Below are 22,345 nucleotides of genomic sequence, written 5' to 3'. Positions count from 1 at the left end.
GTTAGTGCCTTTGTGATTACTGATCTTAATAGCTCCAGACCGATAAACTTCTTCGATAATATATGGTCCTTCCTATTTGGATCGAAGTTTTACTACAAAGAATCTAAGACGAGAATTGTACAATAGAACATATTCACCAACTTTGAATTCTCGCTTTTGGATTCTTTTGTCATGCCATATTTTAACTTTTTCTTTCAATAGTTTAGCATTTTCATAAGCTTAGATTCTCCATTCATCTAATGAGCTAATATCAAATAACCTCTTTTCACTAGCAAGTTTGAAATCATAGTTTAGTTATTTAATTGCCTAATAATCTTTATGTTCTAACTCAAGAGGTAAATGACATGCTTTCCCATAAACCATTTTATAAGGAGACAGACCCATAGGGTTTTTATAAGCTGTTATATAGGCCCACAATGCATCATCTAATTTCTTAGACCAATTCTTTCGGGACCTATTGACGATATTTTGCAATATTAGTTTTATTTCTCTATTCGTTATATTAGTTTTATTTCTCTATTCGTTAATTCTACTTGACCACTAGATTGAGGATGATAGGGAGATGCAACTATATGGTTAACATCATATCTAGCAAACAGCTTACGGAAATCACCATGAATAAAATGTGAACCACCGTCAGTCATTAAATAACTAGGGACTCCAAAACTTGGGAAAATAACTTCATTAAGCATCTTAATAGAGGTGTTATGATCAACACTATTGGTTGGAATAGCTTCTACCCATTTAGTGACGTAATCAACATCAACCAAAATATGTGTATACCCATTGGAGGAAGGAACGGTCACATATAATCAAACCCCCAAACATAAAATGGTTCGATAATAAGTGAATAATTCATAGGCATTTCATAACGTCTACTAATATTACCAATTCTTTGACATTCATCACAAGAGAGGACAAACTTACGAGCATCTTTGAAAAGAGTAGGCCAATAAAATCCAGACACTAATATCTTATGTGTAGTTGTATCTCCCGCATGGTGTCCTCCATAAGCCTCAGAGTGACACTTACGAAGAATTTGTTCATGTTCATGCTCAGGTATACAACATCTAACAATACCATCTACTCCCTCTTTATAAATATGTGGGTTATCCCAAAAGTAATGTCTTAAATCAAAGAAGAATTTTTTCTTTTGTTGATAGGTGAAACTATGTGGTATGTATTTAGCAACAATGTAATTAGCATAATCATCAAACCACGATGTATTATGAGAAACATTGACCACAACTAGTTGTTCATCATGAAAGCTATCATCAATAGGTAGTGGGTCATCAAAAACATTTTATAACCTAGACAAGTTATCAGTTATGGGGTTCTCAGCTCCCTTCCTATCAATGATATGCAAATCAAATTCTTGTAGAAAGAGAACCTACCTAATAAGTCTAGGCTTAACATCTTTCTTTTCCACAAGATATTTAATAGCAACATGATAAGTGTGAACAATTACTTTATAATCGACAATGTAAGATCTGAATTTATCACAAGCAAATACAACTGCTAAGAGTTCTTTTTCAGTGGTAACATAATTTCTCTGGGCACTATCTAGAGTTTTACTAGCATAATGAATGGCATTTAGTTTCTTATCAAATATTTGTCCTAGAGCAGCACCAACAACATAATCACTAGCATCACACATAATTTCAAAAGGCAAGTTCTGATACGTCTCCAACGTATCTATAATTTTTGATGGTTCCATGCTATTATCTTGTCAATTTTGGATGTTTTGTATGCATGAATATGCTATTTTATATCTTTTTTGGGACTAACCTATTAACTCAATGCCAAGTGCCAGTTTCTATTTTTTCCCGTGTTTTTGACCTTTTTAAGAGGAGAATATTAAACGGAGTCCAAACAGAATAAAACCCGCGGAATGATTTTTCCATAACACAAGATACGCAGGGGACTTGAGAACCAAGGCAAAGGACCCCAAGGGAGGTCACAAGCCCCCTAGACGCGGCCTGGGGGGGCGCGCCTAGCAGGCTTGTGGCCCCCCCGTGGCTCCTTTTCCCTACTTCTTCCGCCTATAAATTCTCCAAAAATCTAAAACTGCTAGAGAGAGCCACGGAAATACTTTTCCGCCGCCACAAGCTTCTGTCTCCGAAGATCCCATCTGGGGACAGTTCTGGTGCCCTGCCGGAGGGGGATTCGGACACGGAGGGCTTCTTCATCAACACCATTGCCTCTCCGATGATGCGTGAGTAGTTCACCATAGACCTTCAGGTCCATAGCTAGTAGCTAGATGGCTTCTTCTCTCTCTTGAATCTTCAATACAAAGTTCTCCATGATCTTCATGGAGATCTGTCCGATGTAATTTTCTTTTGCGGTGTGTTTGTCGAGATCCGATGAATTGTGGGTTTATGATCATATTATCTATGAATATTATTTGAGTCTCCTCTGATCTCTTATATGCATGATTTCGTATCCTTGTAATTCTCTTCGAGTTGTGGGTTTTGTTTGGCCAACTTGATCTATAATTCTTGCAATGGGAGAAATGCTTGGTTTTGGGTTCATACCGTGCGGTGTCCTCACCCAGTGACAGAAGGGGTAGCGAGGCACCCATCATGTTGTTACCATCAAGGGTAAAAAGATGGGGTTTATATCTATTGCATGAATTTATCCCTCTACATCATGTTATCTTGCTTAAGGCGTTACTCTGTTTGTTACGAACTCAATACACTAGATGCATGATGGATAGCGGTCGATGTGTGGAGTAATAGTAGTAGATGCAGACATTATCGATCTACTTGTCTCGGACGTGATGCCTATATGTATGATCATTGCCTTAGATATCATCATGACTTTGCGCGATTCTATCAATTGCTCGACAGTAATTCATTCACCCACCATAATACTTGCTATCATGAGAGAAGCCTCTAGTGAACACTATGCCCCCCGCGTCTACTTCACATCATATTTTCAGCTCTACACTTTTACTTTGTTGCACTTTCCACCTTCAGATCTCACCTTGCAATTAATCGTGAAGGGATTGACAACCCCTTTATAGCGTTGGGTGCAAGTTTGTTTGTTTTTGCGTAGGTACATTGGTGACTTGTCTTGATACTCCTACTGGATTGATACCTTGGTTATCAAACTGAGGGAAATACTTACTGCTACTGTGCTGCATCACCCTTTCCTCTTCAAGGGAAAAACCAACGCAAGCTCAAGAGGTAGCAAGAAGAATTTTTGGCGCCGTTGCCGGGGAGTATCAAGTCAAGAATAGTATCCCTTCAACGTGTCAAATTCTGACACCGGGGACTATTCTAAGTGAAGCTTATCCAAGTAACTATCGCAAAATCATCTCTTGCATTTACCTTTTTTTGCCTTTTGCCTCTCGTTTTCCTCTCCCCCACTTCTGAAAAAAATTATAAAAATATTTGCCTTTTTCGTTCTCCCTTTTCTTTCGCTTGCTTTCTATTCACTTGTGAGTTTGTGTTCCTGCTAAGACCTGTATGGCCCAACCAAATGTTTATGATGTTACTATAAAAGGTTGGAAGAGATTGAAACTAGTGTTAAAGGCTTCATGTCTACACAATTTGATTATAATAGTTACTTTCGTAGGGAACTAAGGGAGCAAAATTCTTTTATGGCTTTTATGAATTCCTTGCATTAAATTCTCAGTTTGCTCGTCTTGAAAAATTGGTGGACCAGATTTCTGATAAACAGGCTACCTTAGTCAATAAAATGGCTGCTAAACCTGAAATATGTGATGAGAATCACGCAGATTTTAAAGTGCTTGGTGTGACTCCCATTGAATCCTTGTTTTCTAATGTCAAACCTAATGATGATGGGGCTGGATATGAATCCACTTTGGTTGAGAAACGCCCCAATGATTCGGAGTCTATTTGTCTTGATGCTAAAAGCACTGAAAGTGGAGTAGAGGATATCAAAACTTTGAGTAGTAATGAAATTACTACTTTGGATTTCAAGTAATTCAATTATGATAGTTGCTCTTTGATTGAATGTATTTCCTTGATGCAATCCATGCTAAACTCTCTACACGCTTATAGCCAAAATAAGGCCTTTACCGATCATATCGTTGATGCTATGATGAAATATCTTGAAGAGAAACTTGAGTTGGAGATATCTATTCCTAGAAAACTTCATGATGAGTGGGAACCTACTATCAAAATCAAGATTAAAAACTATGAATGCAATGCTTTGTGTGATTTGGGTGCTAGTGTTTCCGCTATTCCAATGTCTTTATGTGATGTTCTAGGCTTCAACGAGATTGATGAGTGCTCTCTTAATTTGCATCTTGCGGATTTTATGGCACATCCCTGAATCCCTAATAGAGTATAGCAAGTTTGTGCTCATGTCTTCTTCTTTGCATCCAAGTAAATGAAATGAAATCAAAAGCAAAGCAAAGAAAACAAAAGCAAACCCTAGAAACTCTATATTCAAAAGCAATCCAAATTTGGTGGCAAATTAAAGAATCCAAAATGGCTATTAGAAAAGTTCATCATTTCTGATAAATGTTGAAAACAAAATATCAGGGGTGAAATATATTTTCAAAATGCTTTTGGCATTTTATTTTAAATTTAAAAGTTACTGAAATCAACTATATAATTGATTTCAAATATTCCAAAGTTTCAAAAAATGCTGAAACTTTTATATATGTTTGGAAATATTCCAAATAACATTTCAGCATGTTTCAAACTATTTTAGGAATAGTTTGGATCCAAAAATAAAACAAAACAAAGTCAGAAAGGATTTAACAAAAATAGAAATGAAAAAAAAATAGAAAAAGACTTACATGTCGCTCACCCCTGGCCCAACCCAGCTCGCCCTGTCGTCTTCCTCATGCTAGCGAGCAGCAGGAGGTGGCCGCCGCTCCCTCCGGCGCGGCCACGCACCTGCGTGCCTGCCTGGCCACCGCTTCGCGCTTGCAAGGAGGGGATAAGCCTCCCGCAGCTGTCCCCGAGCTCCTCCTCGCCTCATTCCTCCCCCAACTCTCTCCTCTCTCAGCCGCCATTAGAGCCCAAGCCGAGCTCGAGCTCGCCATCACTCCGGCCCCTCTCCCTCTCACCTGAGATGCGCAATAGCATCGCCTTGATCTCCTGAAGCTCTCCAGCCAGCTGCTCGACGCCGAGAACCCCTGAGACGTCGTGACGCCATCATCTTCAACCTTGGATCCCCGGAGCTCGCCGCCATCGTTCTCCCTCCTCAAACCATCCCCGAGCCCGCTCTCGTTGCCTCTACACTCCCTGTGAGCTCAGGGTGCTTTCCCCCTCATTTGCCCTCTTAATCCGGAGCTCTAGGCCCGGATTGCACCGGAGCCCGACGAGATCCGTCGCGGAACCTCGTCGCCGGTAGCTCTCCGGTGATCGGTTGGTCATTCTGAGGCCATCAGTAGCATCAGTGCACCGCGTAGATGTCGTAGAAGCTAAGCCTTGACCCTCCTAGCCTCTGGATCAATGTGTCGGGACCCCGATCCTAAGCCATAGGATTCCAGCTTGTAACACATCGCATCCCTTTGTGGTCTCACGCACGGTTAACTCCACGGCTGCAGCCTTACCTTAGCCGGGACCGTTTGCATCTTTTGACTCACGTATGCGATAGTGTCGCTAGCAATCCAATGTCAAAGAACCCGGATCGACATGTCTAGTCATAAACCAAAGTGGCAGTACCGCACAAGGACAGGCATACATGACCCAACAAAGCAGGTGTCTGTCATCAGCTAATGTAGACGAGTCGTAGCAAGCTACAAGGACTCCATTACATCGCGTGACATTTCCCCAAAGGGGACAGACACAGCAGCTAAGAAGGACACATGCCGGTCAACCAATGCGCCCGGAGCAGTAGCGAACTACCAAGGCTCGTTGGATCACAAAGGGGCATTTCCTTGTAAGGAGTGCTACCAAAGATCACGACTAGGTAATCGAACCCCATACATATCAAGCATGACACACGTACGCATGGCATGCCAATATGTATAGATACATCGATGGCATCACAACATAACCATAAACACACAAGCTTTATTTAAGAGGCTCGGAAGAGCCACACACATAATATTACACATTAAGGTCTCTCAACCCATAATAGCAGTCATACAATACAAGCCAGCGGAAGAGTTATAAACTGTCCGGGAACAGGCAGTGCAACTAGAAGGCACATGGCCTGACTATACTACAGAGCCGACGTAGGGCCAGATCGTAGCTGGGACACCAGCTACTCGTCGTCGTCGATGTTTACGAAGAACCCTCCATTAGGTTCATTAGCAACCTCTGCAACATTTATTAAGCAAACATGAGTACGAAGGTACTGAGCAAGACTTTAGGAGAACTAACTACTCATGCAAGGTATCAAAAGGAATTGTGGGGTTTCGTGCGGAAAGCCAGCATTTGACTCGTGGCTAGACAACTTGCATTTTTAAATGATCTTGGCAACTTGATTTCTCGCACACGAGTCCACTAACACCACAACAATACATTATCGTGGAATCATTCCGTCTCCGTACGGAAATTCCGTCCACGACACTCACGCTTATCTTGGCAATTTTATGAGTAGCCATTGAAGTTATCTATGAACAACATATGTCTCCAAGTAGTCCATATCCGCGGACGCGGCTATTCGAATAGATCATAACCCTGCAGGGGTGTACTTCGTCACACACGCTCTCGCCACTTACCGCTATGTGCATGTCATGCACCTCGGCAACCTTCAAGCGGAAGCCCAGCGAGGGAGTCGGCCACGACCGTTAACCACACTAGTACCTAGTCCAGGTTTATCGCCTATCTGAGAGTAACCCGTACGGAAGTCCGGCCGAGGTTTCCGCCACGGCCTCAAACGATGTGCGCAGGGTTCCCAAGCCCACCATCCGGGTGCCACTTGGTACACCGTGCCACTGCCTACCGCATCACGACCCACCTCTCAGGTCAGCACCATGCACAGCCTCCAGCATTACTATAAACACCCGAAACTACTTGCAACTCCTGGACCGGGTACTACGCGGTTAATAGGCCGAGCGGGGTCATATTTCAGGGCCCAGCATGTGGTAGTATCTAGTCTTGGAATACATACACGGAACTCAGTTCCTAAGGACGGTTCCAATGAAACAACCCGCCATGTACTCCTACACAGCCTTTCACCGGTACCTTTACCAAATCAAGTTCAACACACAACCTTTGCTCACCGAACACATTCCACATTTCTGTTCATCTCCCAGATGACAGACCATACACAACTCTAAGCATAGCATGCATAGCAGGATAAGGCACATCATAGTTCAAGCAACTACCAGGTATGCTAGGTTGCAAGGTTCGACTATTTACTGTGACAAGGTTAAGTCATGCAAAGGAAGTGGGTTCAACTATCGTGGCAAAAGCAGTTGAAGCATTTGATCTTAAATGCAATAAATAGGTGCAGGAGCGAGAACATGGGATTTATCGGGATGATCAAAAGGGTTGCTTGCCTTGTTGCTCAGAGGAGGAACGATATCCGTCAGACGGATATTCGGTGGAATCCGGGGGTGCGGAGCCTACCGAAATGAATGGCAACATTCAATAACAATCATATGCACTCAAAATGATGCATGAGCATGGCATGAGAATGCAAGGTGATAAGTTATTATTTCCAACATGTATTAGGTTTAGAGTTGATTTGAATCACATTCAAATAGCAATTCAAACGGGGTATTCTCGGATACCGTTTAATTGATTCGACCTGATGCTCAGATCAACTTGATGTTAGCATGCATGAAATGTCATGTTATGGTACTGATTTGTAAGTAGGACAGTGTGTGATCATTGTATTCATAATGAAATTTGAATAATTTTCCAAATTCCATTTAAAAAGTAATTATAAGAATTGAATTATTCCTTATTCCACAATTTAGTGTTCTGTAACTTTTTCAAACATATTTGAAAATAGCATAATCAGAATCTTTGAATTTTTCTGATACTTTTTCATATATAAATTATTTTCATTGGAGTTACGGATTAATTTCTATGATTTTTACAATTTTTAGCAATTTCCTGAATTAGTTTTATACTGGAAATTCTAATTATTGCATCAAACTGACGTCAGCAGGTCAGCCGACCTGTTCAGGTCAAACCTGACAGGGGGGCCCCACTGGTCAGCCTCTCTGGGACTAATCCCGCGCTGACCAGCCCTAACTGAGGTTTGACTTGGCCTTGGGCCCACTTGTTAGCGAGTGATTAGGTCACTAAGCTGCTGGGTTAGCTTGCCACGTCGACCCCCACCGGAGGGTGGTCGCCGGCGACCAGGCCCGTGGCGGAGGGCTCGCCCGAGGCGACCTAGACGGCGCTGCACAGCACCAAAACGCACGCGGTTTGCAGCTACAGCATGCTCGCGAAGTGGCCGATCTGGCAGGACCATCTGGGGAGGCTAGGGTCGCCGGAAGAGGCGTCGGCGACGAGCCGGAGCGGCGGCCGAATCTCGGCCTTCTATGAGGGGCGGTTCTAGGGCACGGGGAGGGCAGCTGGAGGGCTCGACACGCTCCTGGAGGCTCCAGGAGCTCGAATCCAGGCTCAGGCGCGTGGATCGGTCATCACAGCGACGGCAGCGACATGGCCGGCGGCGAGAAGCTCTTGGCCTTGGTGGGGAACTAGGATACGATGCACGGGAGAGCGTGGGGCGAGAGGGAAAACGACGACGAGCTCACGGCGGTTCCGATGGCGCTGAAGAGGGGCTCGGGGATGCGCCGGAGGAAGCGAATCGACGGGAGAGGTCCGGCGGCCGGAGGTGGAAGACGACGGCGTTGCGGGCGTTGCAGGGCTCGAGGGAGCTTCGGCTTCTGCAGAGATGACCAGGGCGACGAGGCAGAGCTAATGGCGTGCTATGGGAGGGAATCCTATGGCCAGGGGCACGGGCAGCTCGAGCTCAAGCTCGGCTCTAATGGCGGCAGCAAGGAGGAGGAGGAGATCCGGGAGGAGGAAGGGAACCGAGGCGGGGAATGGATAGGGGAGGCTCTGGGGAGCTTATCCCCGTCGTCGCCAGCGCGAGGCGGAGGCCAGGCAGGCACGCAGGTGCGTGGCCGCGCCGGAGGAGGCGGCGGCCACCTCCTGCTGCCTACTGGCGCGAGGGAGGGGACGAGCCAGGGATGGGCCGGGCCAGGCTTAGGCGACAGGTAAGGTTTTTCCCATTTTTTTCTGTTTTTGTTTTTCTGTTTTGCTAATTATTGTTTTGCTAATTAATTCAGCTCCAAAACAAAAGTAAAAACTATTTTAGACCTCCTGAAATATTTGTTATAATATCCCCAACCATTTCCAAGCTTTTCAACATTTTTGGAAATTTATAGTTTCTGATTTCAAATTTAAAATTTGAAACCAGTAGCCTTTTTCATTTATTCAAAAAGCTTAAGGTGTCAAGAAAATAGTTTTCTCCAATGCTCATTTACTTTCATGATTTATCAGAAAGTTTGAACATTTCTTGAGGCCATTTTGGGTTCATTGATTTTGAACTAGTTTGAGATTTCCTTTAATTGAAATGGTGGCTAGGGTTTTGAGTTTTTCCTTTGCCACTTTGTTGCTTTTGTTGAAACTTCTTAGATGCAAATGCAAAGAAGACATGAGCACAATGCTATCTTGCTTAAGGGTTAGGGATGTGACAACTCACCCCCACTCAAAAGAATCTCGTCCCGAGATTTAGAAGTCGTCGGGAATAACGCCGGATATTCAAGTCGGAGACGATCCTCTCTTTCCCAAGTTGCCTCCTTTTCAGAGTGATTTGACCATTGAACTTTAAGAAACTTGAGGTTTCGACGTCGAGTGGTACGCTCAGCTTGATCAAGAATACGCACGGGGTATTCTCGGTAAGAAAGGTTATCTTGGAGATCAAGCGTTTCGTGGTCCACTTCACGGATAGGATCCGAAAAGCAACGCCTGAGTTGCGAGACGTGGAAAACATCATGAACCTTGGAAAGATGCGGAGGAAGTTCCAACTGGTAGGCAACTTCTCCTCGTTTGGCAAGAATGCGAAAAGGACCAATGTAACGAGGAGCCAACTTGCCCTTGATACCGAAACGATGGGTACCCTTCAAAGGTGTAACCCGAAGGTAAGCCTTCTCGTCAACTTCAAAGGTCACAGCCTTATGATGACGATCATATTGGCTCTTTTGACGAGACTGGGCTGTTTTCAACTTTTCACGAATAATGCGAACCTGCTCTTCTGCATCCTGGATCATATCCGGGCCAAAGAGGTGCCTCTCTCCGGTTTCTGACCAATTAAGAGGGGTTCGACATCTTCGTCCATAGAGAACTTCAAAAGGGGCTCTGCCCAAGCTTGATTGATAACTATTGTTATAAGCGAATTCGGCGAATGGAAGGCACTTCTCCCAATTCATACCGAATGAAATAACACAAGCTCGGAGCATATCTTCTAGGATTTGATTCACTCTTTCTACTTGACCACTTGATTGAGGATGGAAAGCAGTGCTAAAAGATAAGTGAGTCCCCATGGCATTCTGAAAACTTTCCCAGAAGCGAGAAGTAAAGATACTTCCACGGTCCGAGTTAATTTCCAGGGGAACACCATGTAGAGACACTATTCGAGAGATATATAACTCTGCTAGCTGGCTAGCTGTTATACTCTCACGAACACGAAGAAAATGAGCCACTTTGGAAAGACGGTCAATGACCACAAAGATAGCATTATTTCCTTTCTTGGTCTTGGGAAATCCGGTAATGAAATCCATGCTAACTTTATCCCATTTCCATTAAGGAATAGCTAGAGGTTGAAGGGTGCCAGCAGGCCTTTGATGTTCTGCCTTAACTCGACGACAAACGTCGCAGTTAGCAACGAACTCAGCAATTTCTCTCTTCATCCTAGTCCACCAGAACCTCTGGCGTAGGTCCTGATACATCTTAGTACTACCGGGATGAATGGTGAGAGGAGAATCATGAGACTCCTTAAGGATTAACTTCCTTAGATGTGGGTTCTTAGGAACCACTAAATGATTCTGGAAGAACACAACACCTTGATCATTCATGGAAAATTCTTTAGCGTTTCCGCTAAAAATATTCTCCTTGATCCGTGATATACCCTTGTCACGCTTTTGGCCAGCTATAATTTGATCCTTAAGAGTAGGCTTCGCCACCAGGGTAGAAAGGAATCCTTGAGGAACAATATGAAGATTCAACTTCCGAAAGTCCTCATGGAGATGTGGTTGACCTTGTTGTAGCATCAAATTGTTACAATAAGATTTACGACTTAGTGCATCGGCCATAACATTGGCCTTCCCCGGGGTGTAAGTTATCCCTAAGTCGTAATCCAAGATCAACTCAACCCACCGTCTTTGCCTGAGGTTCAAATCCGGCTGGGTGAAGATATATTTCAGACTTTGGTGATGAGTGAATATTTCGCAACGATTACCCAGAAGGTAATGTCGCCAGGTTTTTAGTGCATGGACCACAGCTGCAAGCTCAAGGTCATGGGTGGGATAATTATCCTCATGTGGACGCAACTGTCGAGATGCGTATGCGATCACATGACGATCTTGCATGAGAATGCAACCTAATCCTTGTCGCGAGGCGTCGCAATAGATAACAAAGTCCTTAGAAAAATCTGGTGGTAGCAACACAGGTGTGGAAGTCACGCGTCTTTTCAGTTCCTGAAAACTATGCTCACACTGTGGTGTCCACTCGAACTTTTTATCCTACTTCAGGAGTTCAGTTAGAGGCTTTGCAACCTTGGAGAAATTCTCGACGAAGCGGCGACAATAGCTCGCTAGACCAAGAAAACTCCTAACTTGCTTAACCGATTCAGGTTGAGTCCAATCAAGGACAGCTTGAACTCTCTCGGGATTGACAGCAATACCCTTACCAGAGATTTCGTGGCCTAGATAGGTCACTTCTGGTAACCAGAATTCACATTTTGAAAATTTGGCATAAAGGCGATGCTCTCGAAGTTTCATCAATACCAGCCTTAAATGCTCGGCATGTTCTTGTTCATTCTTCGAGTAGATGAGAATATCATCGAGGTATACCACAACGAATTTATCCAAATACTCCATGAAGATTGAGTTCATCAGCCGAGAGAAAGTGGCTGGGGCATTGGTTAAACCGAAGGACATAACGGTGTACTCATATTGGCCATAACGAGTAACAAAGGCCGTTTTTGTAATGTCCCCGTTCTTAATCTTGATTTAATGGTATCCCAACCTCAAATCCATTTTGGAGAAGACTGAGGATCCAGCGAGCTGATCGTACAGATCGTTGATCCTGGGGAGCGGATACTTGTTCTTAATGGTGGCCAAATTAAGTGGTCGGTAATCTACAACCATCCGATCCGTTCCGTCTTTCTTCTTGACGAAGAGGACGGGACAAGCCCAAGGAGAAGAGCTAGGACGAATGAAACCTTTGTTCAAGGCCTCATCTAATTGCTTCTTAAGTTCGACTAGCTCTAGGGGTGCCATCTTATAAGGTCTTCTGGCTATTGGGACAGTTCCCGGAACAAGATCTATCACAAACTCTACATCTCTGTCAGGTGGAATTCCTGGCAGTTCCTCTGGGAAAACATCCGGAAAGTCACGGACTACCGGAATGTCTTCAAGTTCCGGGAGAGGGTGGGCATTTAGGGAATAGAGCTGGCATTTGGCAACTCGAGTAGAGACATTTACTATCTCGCCCGAGGGATGGGTAAGTTGGACATTTCTAGAATGAGTATCAATCTTGGCATAGTGAGCTGACAACCAGTCCATGCCCAAGATGATATTAATATCCGAAGATTTCAGTGCTATCAATGAGGCTAGAAAAACTAGCCTATCTACTAGAATTTCATTGTCATAGGTTATCCTAGAGGTTTGCCAATTACTACCAGGGGTTTGGACAACCAATGGGATTGGCATATCACAAAATGACATGTTATGCAACTGTGCATAACTTTCTGAAATGAAGGAATGAGAAGACCCAGTGTCAAAGAGAACGGACGCTGGGTGATGATTAACAAGAAGCGTACCCAGCATGACGTCGGGATCCTCTGCAGCTTCTTCTGCTGACACATAGTTCACACGGCCACGTGCAGGAGTTGGCTTCACATAATAAGCTTTGCCCGACTTGGCCTGCCCGACGGACTTTCCAGGTTGCTTGGCACCCACATTCTAAGGACACTCACGGGAATAATGCCCTGGTTCTCCACACTTGTAGCATATCACCTGGTTGGCACGTGGTGCAGCATTGCTAGCTGGACCACCATAAGCTTTTGCTGGAGGGTTGGCCTGATTCGTCTGAGGCGCCACGTAGGATGGCCTCGGAGTGTATCTTGGCGGCAGAGAACTGTTTGGAACCCACAGCCTGCGTTTTGGAAACGCGGAACCAGAAGATGAGCCAAAGTCACGGGAGTGCTTCCTTGTGGCTTCGAAGTCAGTATGACCAGTCTCCGCACTGATCGCTTTGTTGACCAGGGCTTGAAAACTTGCACACTCATGGAGGCGCAGATCACGACGCAACTCAGGGCTCAGACCCTTACGGAATCTTGCTTGCTTCTTGGCGTCAGTAGACACCTCCTCTGTTGCATAGCGGGCGAGGTTACTGAACTCGCGGCTATAGGCATCCACAGACAACTTGCCCTGAATGAAGGCACATAACTCCTCTCTCTTTCTGTCCATCAGGCCCTCTGGAATATGGTGCAGACGAAAAGCTGCACTGAAGTCTGCCCACGTGGCCACTGGTTTAGCGGGACGCATAGCTTCAAAATTCTCCCACCACAGATTGGCGGGTCCCTCCAGGAAATATGCCGCAAAGGTCACCTTGTCGGCCTCAGACACATTCGCAGAGCGAATCTTGCGTGAGATGCTGCACAACCAGTCATCTGCGTCGAGGGGATCGACGGAATGATGAAACTTTGGAGGATTCAGCTTCACAAAGTCATTGAGGGACACTGCAGCATTCCTAGGCTGTCGAGCCGTATTCTGCTCAATACGCTCTAGCAGTCGGTTGGTCTCCCTTTTGTTTCTTTCTGCCTCAAGCATCACTTCTACCAGAGAAGGTGGGTGAGGCAGGTCTTCCTGCGACGCTTGACTACCCTCACCTTGCTCATGAGCAGGGGCACGGTTCAACCTGGTGAACACCATCCTGACAAACAAACTCATAGCTTAGACCAATATCATATCAATACTAGCTATGGATTAAGAATGTACTGAACACACGGAATGCGGAAATGAATATTTGAACAACATGGTAACAAGCAACTTCTATATATACGCCATGGTTCATACCCACCCTTACATAGTTCAGTACAAACTTACTCGAAGAGCAAACTACTGAAATGGTGGAGCTACTCATCAGAGGCTTACAAGCTTCCTATACATTATTTATCTAGGCCTCCGGAATTCATTCCACATTACTACCATACTTCACAAGTCACGCAGGACTGTGAACGTACGGCTACTACCATACTATCCTTCCGCTCACAGCTCAGGCATCCGCATAGAACATCTCATAGAGATTACCTCCATGACCTGGAAGCTCAACCTGCGGATCAGGAAACACTCTAGCCTGAGATCCCTGGGATCCATAAGGACATGGATGTGGCCTTGGTCCCCTGACTGGTGGTAAGAGGGGTCCCCGAAGAGGTGTGACTCCTCCTATGGCTGGCCAGTCAACGTGGGCCGGAAGATGGCTCCTAACAGGGTTCAGCATCTCCATCTCTCCATACCCTGTCTGGACTACCGGTGCCAGCTGCGTCAAAGCTGTCCACAGACGGGCACGGGTAGCATAAACTCCATACGGAGAGCACGAGCATCCCTGTCTCTGTTCTCTAGCATCTCAACAGTGGACTGCAGAAGTGGATCCTCCATAGAAGAATCAAAATAGACTCCACTGAGGTATCCCTCTTCACCAGGCTCAGAGGCCGGAACATAGCAGAACTCTGAATTCTGCAGCAGTGCATGTCTTGCTCTCATAATAGTCAGCATGGAATAGGCAGCATCCTGAACTGCCATGTCAACGGTGACCCCCAACCCATAGGACCAATGGATTGGCTTCTCAGCTCCAGGGTAGTCTGGAAATACCCTAATAGTGCAGATGTACTGGCTCTGGTTGAAGTCTCGGTACTGTTCCTCCACTGTGTACTCGGGGTACCAGCGGTAACCGCACACCGACATCACCCTGACCAGCATGGCCGTATGACCCGGTACATCAATGCACCTGGTCAGACGTACCACCTGACGAGAAGGACGGCCAGGCATCTGTAAATAGAGAGTAATGCAAAAGCATTAGAGCTCTGAATGCAAAATTGGGCAGCATAACGGTTGTAAATGCTCAAAACAAATTTGAGACAACCCAAAATGGAATAGCGTAACCACTCAACTATCAAGTTCAACTCTCTGATCATCAAACTTACTTCCTGCTTCCTAGGAATAAAAGGAACCCAATATCTCTCGACCGTAGTCCTATAATCTACCGATCAGAAACACGAGCCTAGGAGAAGATGAGTAACCTAGTCCTTAATTCCCGCAGAAAAGACGAGGATGACCAGAATAGAATATCTTGAGAAGAGAACAAGAGTGTTACGTTCCCTTCCACGAACAATTACCTTATATATAACTAAGAAATTCTAGACTCAACTTCGACCAGTTTGGCTTAGTAATCCTGCAGTCAGTCAGGCTCTGATACCAACGCTGTCGGGACCCCGATCCTAAGCCATAGGATTCCAGCTTGTAACACATCGCATCCCTTTGTGGTCTCACGCACGGTTAACTCCGCGGCTGCAACCTTACCTTAGCCGGGACCGTTTGCGTCTTTTGACTCACGTATGCGATAGTGTCGCTAGCAATCCAATGTCAAAGAACCCGGATCGACATGTCTTGTCATAAACCAAAGTGGCACTACCGCACAAGGACAGGCATACATGACCCAACAAAGCAGGTGTCGGTCATCAGCGAATGTAGACGAGTCGTAGCAAGCTACAAGGACTCCATTACATCGCGTGATAGCAGCTAAGAAGGACACATGCTGGTCAACCAATGCGCCCGGAGCAGTAGCGAACTACCAAGGCTCGTTGGATCACAAAGGGGCATTTCCTTGTAAGGAGTGCTACCAAAGATCACGACTAGGTAATCGAACCCCATACATATCAAGCATGACACACGTACGCATGGCATGCCAATATGTATAGATACATCGATGGCATCACAACATAACCATAAATATACAAGCTTTATTTAAGAGGCTCGGAAGAGCCACACACATAATATTACACATTAAGGTCTCTCAACCCATAATAGCAGTCATACAATACAAGCCAGCGGAAGAGTTATAAACTGTCTAGGAACAGGTAGTGCAAGTAGAAGGCACATGGCCTAACTATACTACAGAGCCGACGTAGGGCCAGATCGTAGCTGGGACACCAGCTACTCGTCGTCGTCGATGTTTATGAAGAACCCTCCATTAGGGTCATTAGCAACCTCTACAACATTTATTAAGCAAACATGAGTACGAAGGTACTCAGCAAGACATTAGGAGAACTAACTACTCATGCAAGGTATCAAAAGGTATTGTGGGGTTTCATGCGGAAAGCCAGCATTTGACTCGTGGCTAGACAACTTGCATTTTTAAATGATCTTGACAACTTGATTTCTCGCACACGAGTCCACTAACACCACAACAATACATTATCGTGGAATCATTCCGTCTCCGTACGGAAATGCCGTCCACGACACTCACGCTTATCTTGGCAATTTTATGAGTAGCCATTGAAGTTATCTATGAACAACATATGTCTCCAAGTAGTCCATATCCGTGGACGCGGCTATTCGAATAGATCATAACCCTGCAGGGGTGTACTTCGTCACACACGCTCTCGCCACTTATCGCTATGTGCACGTCATGCACCTCGGCAACCTTCAAGCGGAAGCCCAGCGAGGGAGTCGGCCACGACCGTTAACCACACTAGTACCTAGTCCAGGTTTATCGCCTATCTGAGAGTAACCCGTACGGAAGTCCGGCCGAGGTTTCCGCCACGGCCTCAAACGATGTGCGCAGGGTTCCCAATCCCACCATCCGGGTGCCACTTGGTACACCGTGCCACTGCCTACCGCATCACGGCCCACCTCTCAGGTCAGCACCATGCACGGCCTCCAGCATTACTATAAACACCAGAAATACTTGCAACTCCTGGACCGGGTACTACGCGATTAATAGGCCGAGCGGGGTCATATTTCAGGGCCCAGCATGTGGTAGTATCTAGTCTTGGAATACATACACGGAACTCAGTTCCTAAGGACGGTTCCAATGAAACAACCCGCCATGTACTCCTACACAGCCTTTCACCGGTACCTTTACCAAATCAAGTTCAACACACAACCTTTGCTCACCGAACACATTCCACATTTCTGTTCATCTCCCAGATGACAGACCATACACAACTCTAAGCATAGCATGCATAGCAGGATAAGGCACATCATAGTTCAAGCAACTACCAGGTATGCTAGGTTGCAAGGTTCGACTATTTACTGTGACAAGGTTAAGTCATGCAAAGGAAGTGGGTTCAACTATCGTGGCAAAAGCAGTTGAAGCATTTGATCTTAAATGCAATAAATAGGTGCAGGAGCGAGAACATGGGATTTATCGGGATGATCAAAAGGGTTGCTTTCCTTGTTGCTCAGAGGAGGAACGATATCCGTCAGACGGATATTTGGTGGAATCCGGGGGTGCGGAGCCTACTGAAATGAATGGCAACATTCAATAACAATCATATGCACTCAAAATGATGCATGAGCACGGCATGAGAATGCAAGGTGATAAGTTATTATTTCCAACTTGTATTAGGTTTAGAGTTGATTTGAATCACATTCAAATAGCAATTCAAACGGGGTATTCTCGGATACCGTTTAATTGATTTGACCTGATGCTCAGATCAACTTGATGTTAGCATGCATGAAATGTCATGTTATGGTACTGATTTGTAAGTAGGACAGTGTGTGATCATTGTATTCATAATGAAATTTGAATAATTTTCCAAATTCCATTTAAAAAGTAATTATAAGAATTGAATTATTCCTTATTCCACAATTTAGGGTTCTGTAACTTTTTCAAACATAGTTGAAAATAGCATAATCAGAATCTTTGAATTTTTCTGATACTTTTTCATATATAAATTATTTTCATTGGAGTTACAGATTAATTTCTATGATTTTTACAATTTTTAGCAATTTCCTGAATTAGTTTTATACTGGAAATTCTAATTATTGCATCAGACTGACGTCAGCAGGTCAGCCGACCTGTTCAGGTCAAACCTGACAGGGGGGCCCCACTGGTCAGCCTCTCTGGGACTAATCCCGCGCTGACCAGCCCTAACTGAGGTTTGACTTGGCCTTGGGCCCACTTGTCAGCGAGTGATTAGGTCACTAAGCTGCTGGGTTAGCTTGCCACGTCGACCCCCACCGGAGGGTGGTCGCCGGCGACCAGGCCCGTAGCGGAGGGCTCGCCCGAGGCGACCTAGACGGCGCTGCACAACACCAAAACGCACGCGGTTTGCAGCTACAGCATGCTCGCGAAGTGGCCGATCTGGCAGGACCATCTGGGGAGGCTAGGGTCGCCGGAAGAGGCATCGGCGACAAGCCGGAGCGGCGGACGAAGCTCGGCCTTCTATGAGGGGCGGTTCTAGGGCACGGGGAGGGCAGCTGGAGGGCTCGACACGCTCCTGGAGGCTCCAGGAGCTCGAATCCTAGCTCGGGCGCGTGGAGCGGTCATCACAGCGACGGCAGCGACATGGCCGGCGGCGAGAAGCTCTCGGCCTTGGTGGGGAACTAGGATACGATGCACGGGAGAGCGTGGGGCGAGAGGGAAAACGACGACGAGCTCACGGCGGTTTGGCGCTGAAGAGGGGCTCGGGGATGCGCCGGAGGAAGCGAATCGACGGGAGAGGTCCGGCGGCCGGAGGTGGAAGACGACGGCGTTGCGGGCGTCGCAGGGCTCGAGGAAGCTTCGGCTTCTGCAGAGATGACCAGGGCGACGAGGCGGAGCTAATGGCGTGCTATGGGAGGGAATCCTATGGCCAGGGGCACGGGCAGCTCGAGCTCGAGCTCGGCTCTAATGGCGGCAACAAGGAGGAGGAGGAGATCCGGGAGGAGGAAGAGAACCGAGGCGGGGAATGGATAGGGGAGGCTCTGGGGAGCTTATCCCCGTCGTCGCCAGCGCGAGGCGGCGGCCAGGCAGGCACGCAGGTGCGTGGCCGCACCGGAGGGGGCGACGGCCACCTCCTGCTGCCTACTGGCGCAAGGGAGGGGACGAGCCAGGGATGGGCCGGGCCAGGCTTAGGCGACATGTAAGGTTTTTCCCATTTTTTTCTGTTTTTGTTTTTCTGTTTTGCTAATTATTGTTTTGCTAATTAATTCAGCTCCAAAACAAAAAGTAAAAACTATTTTAGACCTCCTGAAATATTTGTTATAATATCCCCAACCATTTCCAAGATTTTCAACATTTTTGGAAATTTATAGTTTCTGATTTCAAATTTAAAATTTGAAACCAGTAGCCTTTTTCATTTATTCAAAAAGCTTAAGGTGTCAAGAAAATAGTTTTCTCCAATGCTCATTTACTTTCATGATTTATCAGAAAGTTTGAACATTTCTTGAGGCCATTTTGGGTTCATTGATTTTGAACTAGTTTGAGATTTCCTTTAATTGAAATGGTGGCTAGGGTTTTGAGTTTTTCCTTTGCCACTTTGTTGCTTTTGTTGAAACTTCTTAGAGGCAAATGCAAAGAAGACATGAGCACAATGCTATCTTGCTTAAGGGTTAGGGATGTGACACAATGATCCCGATGGTGCCCGAACTCCGATAGACGCTGAGCTCGTCGCCGGCGTCATCTCCGGCCATCTTAGCCCCTGTTCTTTACAAAAATGGATTTGCGATCGAGCGGCCGATCGTCTGGTGCCTTCCGCCTTGCGTTTGGTCGCCGGAATAGAAAACCTGAAGCTCCCCGCCGTCTCTGTGGTCGCCGGAGCTCATCGCCGGCGAGTTCCACCTCGCCGCCAGTGTATCTGAGCTCCCCAGAGTCAGTGACATGTGGGGCCAGCCTTAGACCAATTAGGTTTAGTTAAAATAAAAATAAATGTTATATTAAAAGTTAAATAGCCACTGACATGTGGGTCCAGCTCTGTTAAATAGCTAATTAAGTTTAAACTTAATCTAAAACTGGCCAGAGTCACTAACCAGTGGGTCCCACTGGTCAGGTTTGACTTTCAACGGCCAGCTGACGTGCTGATGTCATGCTGATGCAATAAGTCCAATTGTAGTTTTAATACAATTCCAGAATAATTGCAAAACTTGGAAATTCATAGAACTTTGATTATAACTCCAAATCAGACAAATAATATATGCAAATTGATAAGAAAAATTCAATGAACACAATGGTGCTACTTTCATGCATGAAAAACAAAGTTATGAAACAGCATCAGGTCAAATCAATTAAATGATTAAGATAAATATGCCATTTCAAATAATATTTGAATTTGGATTTTCAAACCAGATGCAAACTAAGGTTTCACCAACCACATTGAAACATATCACCCTTCATTTCATGTCATGTTCATGCATCATGATTGTTGCATATGATTGTTATTAATTGTATGTTGTTATTCGGTAGGCCCCGCCCCTCCGGATATGACTGATTATCCGACTGACGGATATCACCCCTCTGCTCAGCAACAAGGCAAGCAACAATTTTGATCATCCCGATAAATCCCATGTTCTCGCTCCTGCTCTTATATATTGCATTAGGTCAAAATGCTTCAAATGCCTTTATCACGTTAGTTGAACCCATTCCTTTGCATGACCTGTCTTTGTCACAATAATTAGCTAAACCTTGCAACCTAGCATACGTGGTAGATGCTTGAGCCATGATGTGTCTTATCCTGCTATGCATGCTATGCTTAGAGTTGTGTTTGGTCTGTCATCTGGGTGATGAACATGATCGTGAGAATGTGTTCAGTTAATAAGGTTGTGTGTTGAACCTGATTTGGTAAAGGTACCGGTGAAAGGCTATGTAGGAGTACATGACGGGTTGTTTCATTGGAACCATCCTTAGGAACTGAGTTCCGTGTATGTAATCCAAGACGAGATACTACCACATGCTGGGCCCTGAAATATGACCCCGCTCGACTTATTAATCGCCTAGTATTCGGTCAAGGAGTCACAAGTAGTTTCTGGTGTTTATAGTCATGCTGGAGGCCGTGCATAGTGCTGACCTTAGAGGTGGGCTATGACGCGGTAGGCAGTGGCACGGTGTACCAAGTGACGCCCGGATGGTGGGCATGGGAACCCTACGCACATTGTTTGGGGCCGTGGCGGAAACCTCGACCGGACTTCCGTGCGGGTTACCCTCAGATAGGCGATAAACCTGGACTAGGTATTAGCGTGGTTAACGGTCGTGGCCGAGTCCCTCGCTGGGCTTCCTCTTGAAGGTTGCCGAGGTGCATGACGTGCACATAGCGATAAGTGGTGAGAGCGTGTGTGTGAAGAAGTACACCCCTGCAGGGTTATGATCTATTTGAATAGTCACGTCCGCGGATATGTACTACATGGAAACATATGTTGTTCATAGACAACTATAATGCTACTCATAACAATGTCAAGATAAGTGTGAGTGTCGTGGATGGCATTTCCGTAGGGAGACGGAATGATTCCAGGATGGTGTATTGTTGTGGAGTTAGTGGACTCGTGTGCGAGAAAACAAAGTTGTCAAAACTATTTAAAAATGTAGTTTTGTCTAGCCAAGAGTCAAAGCTGGCTTTCTGCATGAAACCCCACAACTCCTTGTTGATACATTGCATGAGTAGATAGATTATTCTAAAGTCTTGCTGAGTACTTTTGTACTCACGTTTGCTTAATAAATTGTTGCAGAGGTTGTTAATGACCCTAATGGTGGGTTCTATCTAGACGTTGATGACGACGAGTAGCTGGTGTCCCAGCTATGATTTGGCCCTAGGTTGGGTCTGTAGATAGTCAGGCCATGTGCCTTTTACCTTTCCATCTGTCTGTACTCAGACAGTTTTAATCTTTCGCTGGCTTGTAAGACTTGTTTGAATGACTTGTGATGATGGGTCGTGAGACCCCTATCTCTGTAATATTATGTGTGAGGCTCTTCCGAGCCTTCTAAATAAAGTTTGTATGTTTATGGTTATGTTGTGATGCCATCGACGTATCTATGCATATCGGGTATGCCATGCGTACGTGTGTTGTACTTGATATGCATGGGGTTCGAACACCTAGTCGTATGCCTTAGTAGGACTCCTTACAGGGAAATGCCCCTTTGTGATTCCACCGAGCCATGGTAGTTCGCTACTGCTCCGGACACATTGGTTGACCGACATGTGTCCTTCTTAGATGCTGTGTCTGTCCCTTTGGGGAAATGTCACGCGATGT

This window comes from Hordeum vulgare, chromosome 2H (genome assembly GCF_904849725.1).
Source record: "Hordeum vulgare subsp. vulgare chromosome 2H, MorexV3_pseudomolecules_assembly, whole genome shotgun sequence".
In the NCBI taxonomy this organism is placed as follows: Eukaryota; Viridiplantae; Streptophyta; class Magnoliopsida; order Poales; family Poaceae; genus Hordeum; species Hordeum vulgare.
This window is presented reverse-complemented; position numbering follows the sequence as displayed.